The sequence below is a fragment of the Lactuca serriola genome, chromosome 4, assembly GCF_051521515.1.
Source record: "Lactuca serriola cultivar US96UC23 chromosome 4, Lser_US96UC23_V15, whole genome shotgun sequence".
Classification (NCBI taxonomy): Eukaryota; Viridiplantae; Streptophyta; class Magnoliopsida; order Asterales; family Asteraceae; genus Lactuca; species Lactuca serriola.
In genome coordinates, this window is record NC_136411.1 from 32,710,986 (window position 1) to 32,720,843 (window position 9,858).

Here is a 9,858-nt window from a genome sequence, read left to right on the forward strand (position 1 = left end):
CTATGTGAGCTTGTTAACTGCCAATTATGTTTATGAGGCGAGTCTTCTCACTATATTATGTAGGATATTAGTTGTCTTCATGATGCTTGTATGGAATATAAGGATCTGGCCCCTGGCATATGTACGAAAGACTAGAATCTGGCCTCTAACATATGTATGGAAGGCCAGGATCTTACCCCTGACAATTTGATATGTGCATATATATATATATATATATATATATATATATATATATATATATATATATATATATATATTACATCATATCTTAATATTTTTAACTATATTTATGCTCATTATAGGACAAAAGATACTTAATCTATTATATGTTGTGATATAGAAGCAAAAGTCATGCTCCGGAGCAAAGAGGAAGCTGGAAGCTAGGAACTTAGACCAAGGTTGAAAAGAAGAAGAGAAGCTTCATTACCATGGTGTGATGACCTCCACCGCGACATGGCATCTTGAAAGATCCCGATGAACTTCAAAAACTTGCGGGTTACGTGATAAATCTGAAAACCACTTTGTGGTGGGATTACCATGACGTGGCAAACCGACTTCAAGAATTATAAATAGGAAGCAAAGTTCTCCGAAAACCTAACTTTTTCTGGAGCTTTAGTCAACTTTTGAAGGCCAATAATGTTATTTGGAAACTTGGAGGTGTTGAAGATCGATTAGAAGCTTGATTTTGAGAGATTTGAGGCAATACTTCTTATATTTACTTATTCATCTTGTGTTTGATCATGGATTACAAGTTAAATTTTATTTTTAAATGTTTGTTTGCTGAAGTTATGGGCTAAATACCGTAACTTTCGCTTAGACTAGATTACTTGCTTATTTATGAGTTGATTTATGGATTGGACCATGATAAGTTGATTATTTGTTATGTTAGCTTATTAAAGAACCTCTCTATGTTTTTGATAACTACTTTTCTGTTTATTGTTGGGTTTAATTAAGTTTGCATGACATATCAATCTTGATTAACTTGAATCTTATGATCTTGTGATTTGAAAAATTATAGGACTAGTGTTTTGACCAAAACTTAGGGTTAAATAGAAAAGTGGGTAAGTAAATGTAGGAGCTAATATATGAGGACCAATCATATACTAAATTGATTAAATTAACCAAATAGATCAATCTATTAGAATTATAACATAACTCGAACTAAACACTAGTAAATTTGTTAGTTTATCCACTTGATCACCCTATGAATGAACTTATTTGCTAAATGATTAGGTTAATGAACATTAATCTGGTCGTCTTTGGAATCGGTAATCAACGAAGTATTAATCAATTGCACTTCCATTAAATCAATCATAATAGCAAATATATCGAATCTAAACGGAAGTCTCTCATTTATCTTGATTAAAATCATCTTTTGTGTTTCTTGATTTTTAGTTTCGCTTTTTGTTTCATTAGTTGATAATTAGTTCCTTTCTAAGTTTTAGTTTGATTAATTAAGTTTATAGTCTTGCAAAACTAGAGAAAATTCCTTTTTTTAATTAAATAATAATTTAGGTAACTTAGTAGATAAAACTAGCTAGTAATTATGTTCCCTCTGTTCAATACCCAACTATTTATGCTATTATATTTTTGACTAGGTACACTGCCTTAGGAATAATAATTAGTTACATTAGTTGGTTAAAACTAGTGCAAAATTATTCACATCAAGTTTTTGGCGCCGTTGCCGGTGAACTGTCAACTTTTAGTTAATTTTTATATGCTATTTATTAAGATTTTTTCTGACTATTTTCTTTTTTAATTTTGGTGTTATTTTTCTTCTGATTGATTTACCATGTCGTGGTAATAATCACCATGTCGTGGTTATAAAACAGTTAGTTTTTATTGTTCGCCTTGTTCCTTTTACACATTTCATCTATTTTGTTTCAGTGATTTATGACCCGAGGATCAAAAACACCAACCACACCACCGTTTGCGATCCTGAGTCAGCATTCCATAAGAAGAAGACAACCAAACATGGAGAATCAAGCAAAAAGACTCTAGAAAGCGAATTCAAAAGTTTTGAGAAGACTCTTAACAAAAAGGAAGTAGGGTGTGATCCCGAAACAGAATCAGAAAAAGGAAGCGAACCCGAAAGCGAGCCCAAAAACAACATGGCCGACATTGCTGACATGACGATGGAGGCATACAAGAGACAAATGCGAGAAGACACTGGACCGAATCTTATGCAACCTATCATTCCCAACACAGCTAGCTTTGAGTTAAAAGGACACATACTTGCTTAGTTGAAAGACAAACCATTCCATGGGAAAGACCACGAGGATGCCTACAGGCACATTGATGAGGTCAATGATATCGTCGACTACTTGAACATACCAAACACACCATACGAGACGGTTTTACTAGGAATGCTCCCTGTTACACTTAAAGGTGCAGCAAAGGACTGGCTGAAAGTACTTCCACCGGGCACAATAACAACATGGGCGCAAATGCATGAAGAATTCATACAAAAATTTTGCCTGCCATCGAAGGTTTTCAAATTGAAGAAAGGCATTGCAAATTTCGGACAAAACGTGGGAGTGTCTTTGTAGGAGGCATGAGAGCGCTATAAGTGATTGCTTAGAAACTGTCCCCAAAACGATCTAAATATCAAACAAGAAGTAGCAATATTTTACGATGGGGTAAACGTAATGACTAGGAAACTCCTTGATTCTCAAGGGCAAGTCACAAATAAAGCACATGCCGTAATCTAGGAGCTAATCGAGGAATTATCCAAACATTCAAGAGAATACCATAACCCTCGACAAGATGTAACTAGGGGAATAGTGAATTTAGCTTTAGATGACATGGCGATAGTCTTAGCAATGTTGCATAACATAGATAGAAGGATGATAACATGGATCAAACAATCCATGCAATATGATTGGGGTGTGAAAATTGTAATGGACTGCATTTAACCAAAGATTGTGATCTAGATGAAATTGGAAACCGAAAAGCCCAAGCTTGCTATTCGAGCGGTGATCGTTATTACGAAGACTGGAGAAAGCCCAAAAAGATGTGGTTACCTTATGATGAGTACAAGAAAGCCAAAGAAGACAAATCTGAAGAAAAAGGAAGAGGCTTCTACAAAAAGAGGAACCGGCTCCCGAGAAGAAACCTAATTTTGTGGCAATGCTTGCTCGTTTTGCTGCCGCATCAGAAAAGAGACATGACGATACTGAAGCAGTACTTAGAAATTAGCAAGCTGCAATCAAGAATATTGAGCAACAAATTCGGGAAGCTATCGAAACAATTCAACGAAAGATTACCGGGCACACTACCACGAAACACCTAACAAAACCCAAGAGGAGCTCACATCCAGGCCATTAAAATGAGAAGTGGAAAATTGTTATCCATTTGACTCCTATAACTAACAATAACCCGGATGTTGTGCAAGAAGGATAAGGAGCAAGTCAAGAAAAAAGCACTGAACAGTCACCACAACGTGGTGAAGATACCATAATGTGGCAATCATCTGAAAATAAAAATGTTGAACCCGTTAAGCCATACTGTCCACCGCTTCCTTTTCCAAGTCAAGCAAAACAAGATAAACATGTCGAAGACCACCAGGAGTTCCTAGATCACATTAAATCCTTTCAAATCAATATCCCATTCATTGAAGCCTTATCTCAAATGCCAAAATACGCAAAGTTCTTAAAGGATCTTCTAACAAACTGAAAGAAGACGGGGGAGGTGTCTAAGGTTGTACTAAACGAAACCTGATCAACCACTATGTTAAACATGCTACCAAAGAAGATGGGTGATCTGGGTAGTTTAACACTTCCATGCCAATTTGGAAATATAGCCACAAGCTACGCTCTAGCAGATTCAAGAGCAAGTGTTAACTTAATGCCTTATTCATTTTTCAAGAAGCTTGACCTCCCGGAACCAAGACCAATTCGCATGGCCATCCACTTAGCAAACAAAATGGTGACCTTTCTAAGAGGAATTTGTGAAGATTTATTAGTTATAATTGACAAGTTTGTTTTTCCTGCATATTTCATTATTCTAGATATGGAGGAAGATCATTAAGTGCCAATTATTCTTGGAATAGGACGCCGGTGGAGGTGCCACTGTTGATGGAATTTGAGTTTGGGCGGCGGTAATGGTGGTGAGAAGTGTTGAGGTGTCGATGATTTTTTTTTTCAGTGAAGCTCTCGAAATTGACACTTTCTGGCCTAAACAAAATCCAGAAATCGATTTACAGGTTTGTGTTTACCATGTTCATCTGTAAATCTAGATATATTAAATTGATTTGTGTGTTTTTCTAGAAACCCGTTCAAGAAATCGAAGATCTTATTGTCTTGTGTGTGTATGTGTTTGCAGAAATGATTTTTGTGTCTTCAAAACATGATTTTTCAATCAATTTCGGAAGAAATCAATCTATCTTCAGCATGTTCATAATTTATATTAAATGTGTTCATCATGTTACCAACAAGAAATTTATGGGTCTTTAAACATGTTCCTCCAGGTATGTAGGAGAGAGAGAGAGAGAGGCCCTTTGTATGTTTAATAATTTTAAAATATTTAAGAAAATAAAAGAAAATTAGAAAATAAATAGCCCAAAGGTATTAAAGTCATTTCATTTTACTGAAGGACCAAATCTACAACAAAACTAGTTCAAAAGGACCACGAAGACAACAAAGTCGAGGTTTGGACTAAACCTCATAAAAAATTCATACCATAGGTACACTTTTTGTAATTTTGTCAAGCAAATTATATATCTATAGAATATACACTTATGATAAAACTCTAAAAATAGTCCATGTGTATGTATTTTTTTTTTCTGGGTTTTGATCCAAAACCTAACATTTTTGGCTTTGTGGTCTTTTGACCATGTTTCTATATGGTTTGGTCCCTCCCAAATAGGGTTGACAATTCTCGACACGACACGCGACACGACCCGCAACACGATACGAAATAAATGGGTTTCGGTTGAGTTTTTCAACCCACCAACCCGCTAACCCGTCAATCCGTTTATTAAACGGGTTATATATGAGTTTCTTAAAAAATAAACGGGTTGACCTGCCAACCCGTTTATATTCTTAATAAAAAAAAAATTATTTTATTTTTAAATGTATTTATGTATCAAGTATTAATATTTAATAAGTATTACAAAAATATACCATTTATTCATAGACAATTTGACTGTTTTGACATTATGACTCGTGGTGAATGGTCTAATGTCATAAGTCGTAACCTATAAGGCTAAGTTTGTAACATGTTTCTATGAATGTTTTTAATTTTCATTTGAATGTTTAACACTTAAATATATGTAAAATTCGGACCCATGAACCCAAATCTGACCCACGAACCCGCCAACTAGTGAGCCCGTTTAAATAAATGGGTTGGTGGGTCATATATGGGTTTATGTTCCAAACCCGCCAACCCGTGACCTGTATATTTAAATGGGTTGTGTTTGGGTTGACATATTTTGACACGCCAACCCGCCAACCCGCGACATTCCAACCCAAACACGACACGATTGCCAGGCCTACTCCCAGAAAATAAAATTATTGAAATACCATTGTGTATTTATTTTTAATTTTTCTTTCATTTTTATCTATTTTAATAATTAAAAAAGACAAAACTTCAAAAATGGTCCCTGTGGTTTCTGAAAATATCAAGTTTAGTCCTTAAGTTCAAAAAACCTCACAGATGGTCCTGTGGTTTCAAAACTTTTAACAAATGGTCATTTTCGCTAACTCCGTTAGCTTTTGGCTGTTAAGTAAGGGGTATTTTTGTCATTTCACTACCCAGGGACCATTTATGAGGTTTTGTATTAATTTTTTTTAAATAAATAAATAAATAAATAAAATTTAATATGCAAGGGTCCCACCTCCTTCTCTCTCTCTCTCTCTCTCTCTATATATATATATATATATATATATATATATATATATATATATATATATATATATATATTCTTCAAAACTCAAGAACACACATAGTTATGAAAAAAACACACACTTTAACAAAAATCGAAATCATTTAATTCATTCTTAGAGATTTGTATGCGCGTTGCAAAACAAAATATGTTTGAATCAATGATTATATCCAAAAACACACTCAAATCGGTGCAATCAACTTTCCTTCTCAAATGGACCAGGGGCGGATCTCAAGTCCGGTTTACCCACACAAATGGAGCAGCGAATCTACCAACACCCCCAACACCATCACTACTTCTTCATCTCTGGTTATGTCTCAGCTTCAAGCTCAGGTCATGACTTCTCGAGCAACTAACATTGACGCCGACAACAGCTTCAAGCTCAGGTCATGAATTCTCGAGCAACTGACATTGAAGCCGACAACGAAGACCTTGACTTCCGATTTGCTCATCCCTCTATAAACAAGAAGCCTCCTGTTAATGTTTACATCATCGCACATAAACAACCTTATCCTTCAAAATAAGAACCGATGCCTGAACCTCTCTTTCCCTTTCACACAATTTCAAGAACAAAAGTACTTCTCCAACCGTCACCGCCTAGCAATCAATCGTCGTCTTCATTCCAATGAATGCTAGGGTTTTAAATGGTGAGGTCGTCGGAGAGTGAGAGAGACGAATTGATTGGTTTCTTGTTCGTCGAGGTGTGGTTTGCAGAGGCGAAGTGGGGTGATTTCCGATCCTTGGTTGAAGTTCGCTTAGGGGTTTGTTTCTTTGAGCTCTATGGTTGATGTAACAGTGCAATTGATTTTAGGAAGGTGGAGGCGTTGGATCGATAACTACAAGAAAGATCAAATATAAATACACACATTAAATCACACACATAAACCTAGAAAAGACATTCCTCACTTGAATGGGTATTCACATCTCTTTCTGATTCTCAAATGGAGTTGAGTTTACTCGATGTTTACAGGAGCTCTTTCCGATTCTCAAATGGAGTTTAGTTTACTCGATGTTTACAGGGGAGAGAGAGAGAGGTGGGACCCTTGCATATTAAATTTTATTTATTTATTTTAAAAAAATTAATACAAAACCTCATAAATGGTCCCTGGGTAGTGAAATGACAAAAATACCCCTTACTTAACGGCCAAAAGCTAACGGAGTTAGCGAAAAGGACCATTTGTTAAAAGTTTTGAAACCACAGGGACCATCTGTGAGGTTTTTTGAACTTAAGGACTAAACTTGATATTTTCGGAAACCACATGGACCATTTTTGAAGTTGTCTTAAAAAAATAATCGAGGGCTCTCTCCCCCTGGCGCACACATCTCCATTGACATCGAAAGTCATCTCAGCCTCCGCCACCACCGGCGACAACCGCTCATACGCCAACACCATCAATGAGGTCACTATGCACCAGTAGCCTCCCAACCATTCTCAAGTTTCCATTTTGCCATTGCCACACCAAATCCCCCTTTCTTCAAATCCTTCTTCCTCTAAATCCATCACCACATTTTCAAAGTTCAAATATTTTTTATCAAATATCACAAATCTAACAAAAAAACTCATAACATTAATCACATCATCACCATCGTCATCGATGGCTTCCACAACTCAGACAGACAAAAGTACAGAAAAACCTTATCTGTTCTATTCGTTTGCTTGGGAAACATTTGTAGAAGCCCATCTGCCGAAGGCGTTTTCACTGATTTGGTCAAAAAAACGACATCTTTTTTCCAAATTTCTCATCTTCTGCTTTGATTTTGAACCTAGAAACCATTCATAAACTACCCATTTTAGTCTCTACCCAAATCAATCCTTATCTCCCTTCCTTCTCCTTGACCATCAACATAAAAAATTTGATTCTGAAACCTAATCTTAATCTGAATCAATTTCTGAAACCCAATAACTATACTGACTTCTTCCTTATGCTCAAATGCTTTGAGTTATTGATTCCAGAGGACCTGAGTGAAACGTAGAAAACCCTGAAACGAAATTGGAAAGCATTCGAAACCCACCACACATCTTCTTCAAAACCCAGATCTTAAAGCTTCGATTTTGTCTATTTGCTGAATCAAAACCTAAAAAATGACTTGTTTTATATACTGTTTTTCATCGTTATGTGCAAGTATATATGTGTGTTTATAGTGTGTGTGTGTTAAACACATGTCTTATAGCTTCGACTGTGTGTTTTCATCAAGAGACATCAGAGATGTAAGTAGGGATGGAGATGATGAAGATCTTCACCTGATAAGTCATCTTGTAGAGAGACATTTGTTGAAGATGCATTGCGTTAACGGTGAAGATTGAAGAAGATGAACAAGTCCTCTCGTGTAATTCTTCACCCAATCAACTTTCATCAAGAAAGAGAGAGACAAGAGAGAGAAAGAGAGGGAGAAAAACACTTAAATTTTAATTATTTAAATAAATAAATAAGTATTAGATTTTAAAAAATGAAAGAAAAATAAAAGATAATAACTAAGGTATTAAAGTCATTTTAGTTTATCAATGGAACAAATCTGCAATGAAACTAGCTTAAAAGGACTACAAAGCCAATAAAAGTCGGGGTTTGGACCATAACCCGAAAAAAATACATACCACATGGATCATTTTTGCAGTTTTTTCTATACTTATTATTTATCAAAGAGTAAATTACACGAATGGTCCCTATGGTTTAGGGTAATTTGCACGTTTGGTCCCTAACTTATTTTTTTAACTCAGAAGGTCCCTACAGTTTGTTTTTGTTACACGTTTGGTCTCTGTCTTATCTAAAAAGACTATTTTGCCATTGATTTTTTAATTTATTTAAATAAACACACCCCGAACTTCATTCCCCTCACCTTACCTTACCTATCCCACCATTTTTTCCTATTTAAATAATAGTCTTTTTATGTAAGATAGGGACCAAGCGCGTAGCAAAAACAAATAGTAGGGACCAAATGCATAGCAAAAACAAACAGTAGGGACTTTCCGAGTTAAAAAAATTAGTTAGGGACCAAACGCGTAAATTACCCCAAACCATAGGGACCATTAATGTAATTTACTCTTTATCAAATAAAATAAAGAGTAAATAACATTTTTAGTCACTACTTTTAAAATTTTGACAAGATGCATCCCTGTGGTTTAAAGAAATTACATTGTGCATCCCTGGTCTATTTAAAAAAGACAATTTTACCCTTTCTTTCACATTTTGTTTGCATACATTTTTTTTTCATTTTGTTTGTGAATGGTTTTTTCCAATTTTTATTTTATTTTTCATCGAATATATGTTTATTGTTTTTTGACCTTTTGTTTGTTTATATTTTTGTAAAGATTTTTATAAAATATTTTGTAAAAAAATGTAAAAAATGTTTTTTAAATAGAGTATGATTAACATAGATTATGTATAAAATTATTTATTTTAATATGATTAATATATAGGCTAACTGAAATTCTAAAAGGGTGTCAAGTTATACATAGGCTAATCGAAATCAATATAACTCGAAAATGCACAAAATTTCTAAAAATAAGAAAATGAACTTGAAAACATTGACACCCATTTTCGAGTTATACGAATACCAAATGACAAAGGCTAATAAAAAACCGGTGTAAATGTTTTGGTGTTCATTTTTTTATTTTTAGAAGTTTTGTTCCTTTTAAATTTATATGGATTCAGATTATCCTATGTATAACATAACACCCGATACGTGTAAAATATATTAGTTTTAATCCTAACTATGTAACGCCCATAAATTTGGGCTTATCAGTTTATAGATAATAAGCGTCTTAGAATAAATAATCTTAACCAAGTTATAATATATGTCACAACGGTTTCGTACATATAAAGAACGCTGAAATCTGAGTTATAACGAAGAAGTTATAACCCGTCAAAGTTTTACGGCAAAACCGACACGACACCAGGAATGGTAAAAAGTGAGTTTTGCGATAAAGTACTTTTTAGCCTTAGCGATCTACACGAAAGTCGTAGTATACGTTAAAC

At 34.7% G+C, this 9,858-nt stretch overlaps 1 long non-coding RNA gene across 2 annotated transcripts; it reads right to left on the bottom strand.

Moving 5' to 3' along the window:
- Window positions 1–5,967: 5,967 nt before the first annotated feature.
- LOC145101288 (uncharacterized) lies at window positions 5,968–8,262 on the bottom strand. 2 transcript variants are annotated; one of them, XR_013705584.1, is made up of 3 exons: window positions 8,127–8,262; window positions 6,791–7,960; window positions 5,968–6,720 (listed from the first exon to the last, which is right to left on the bottom strand). It is a non-coding gene; the product is annotated as an uncharacterized LOC145101288 (long non-coding RNA). The 2 variants fall into 2 exon arrangements; XR_013705583.1 differs by having other exon boundaries at window positions 6,791–8,252.
- Between the last annotated feature and the right edge of the window lie 1,596 nt (window positions 8,263–9,858).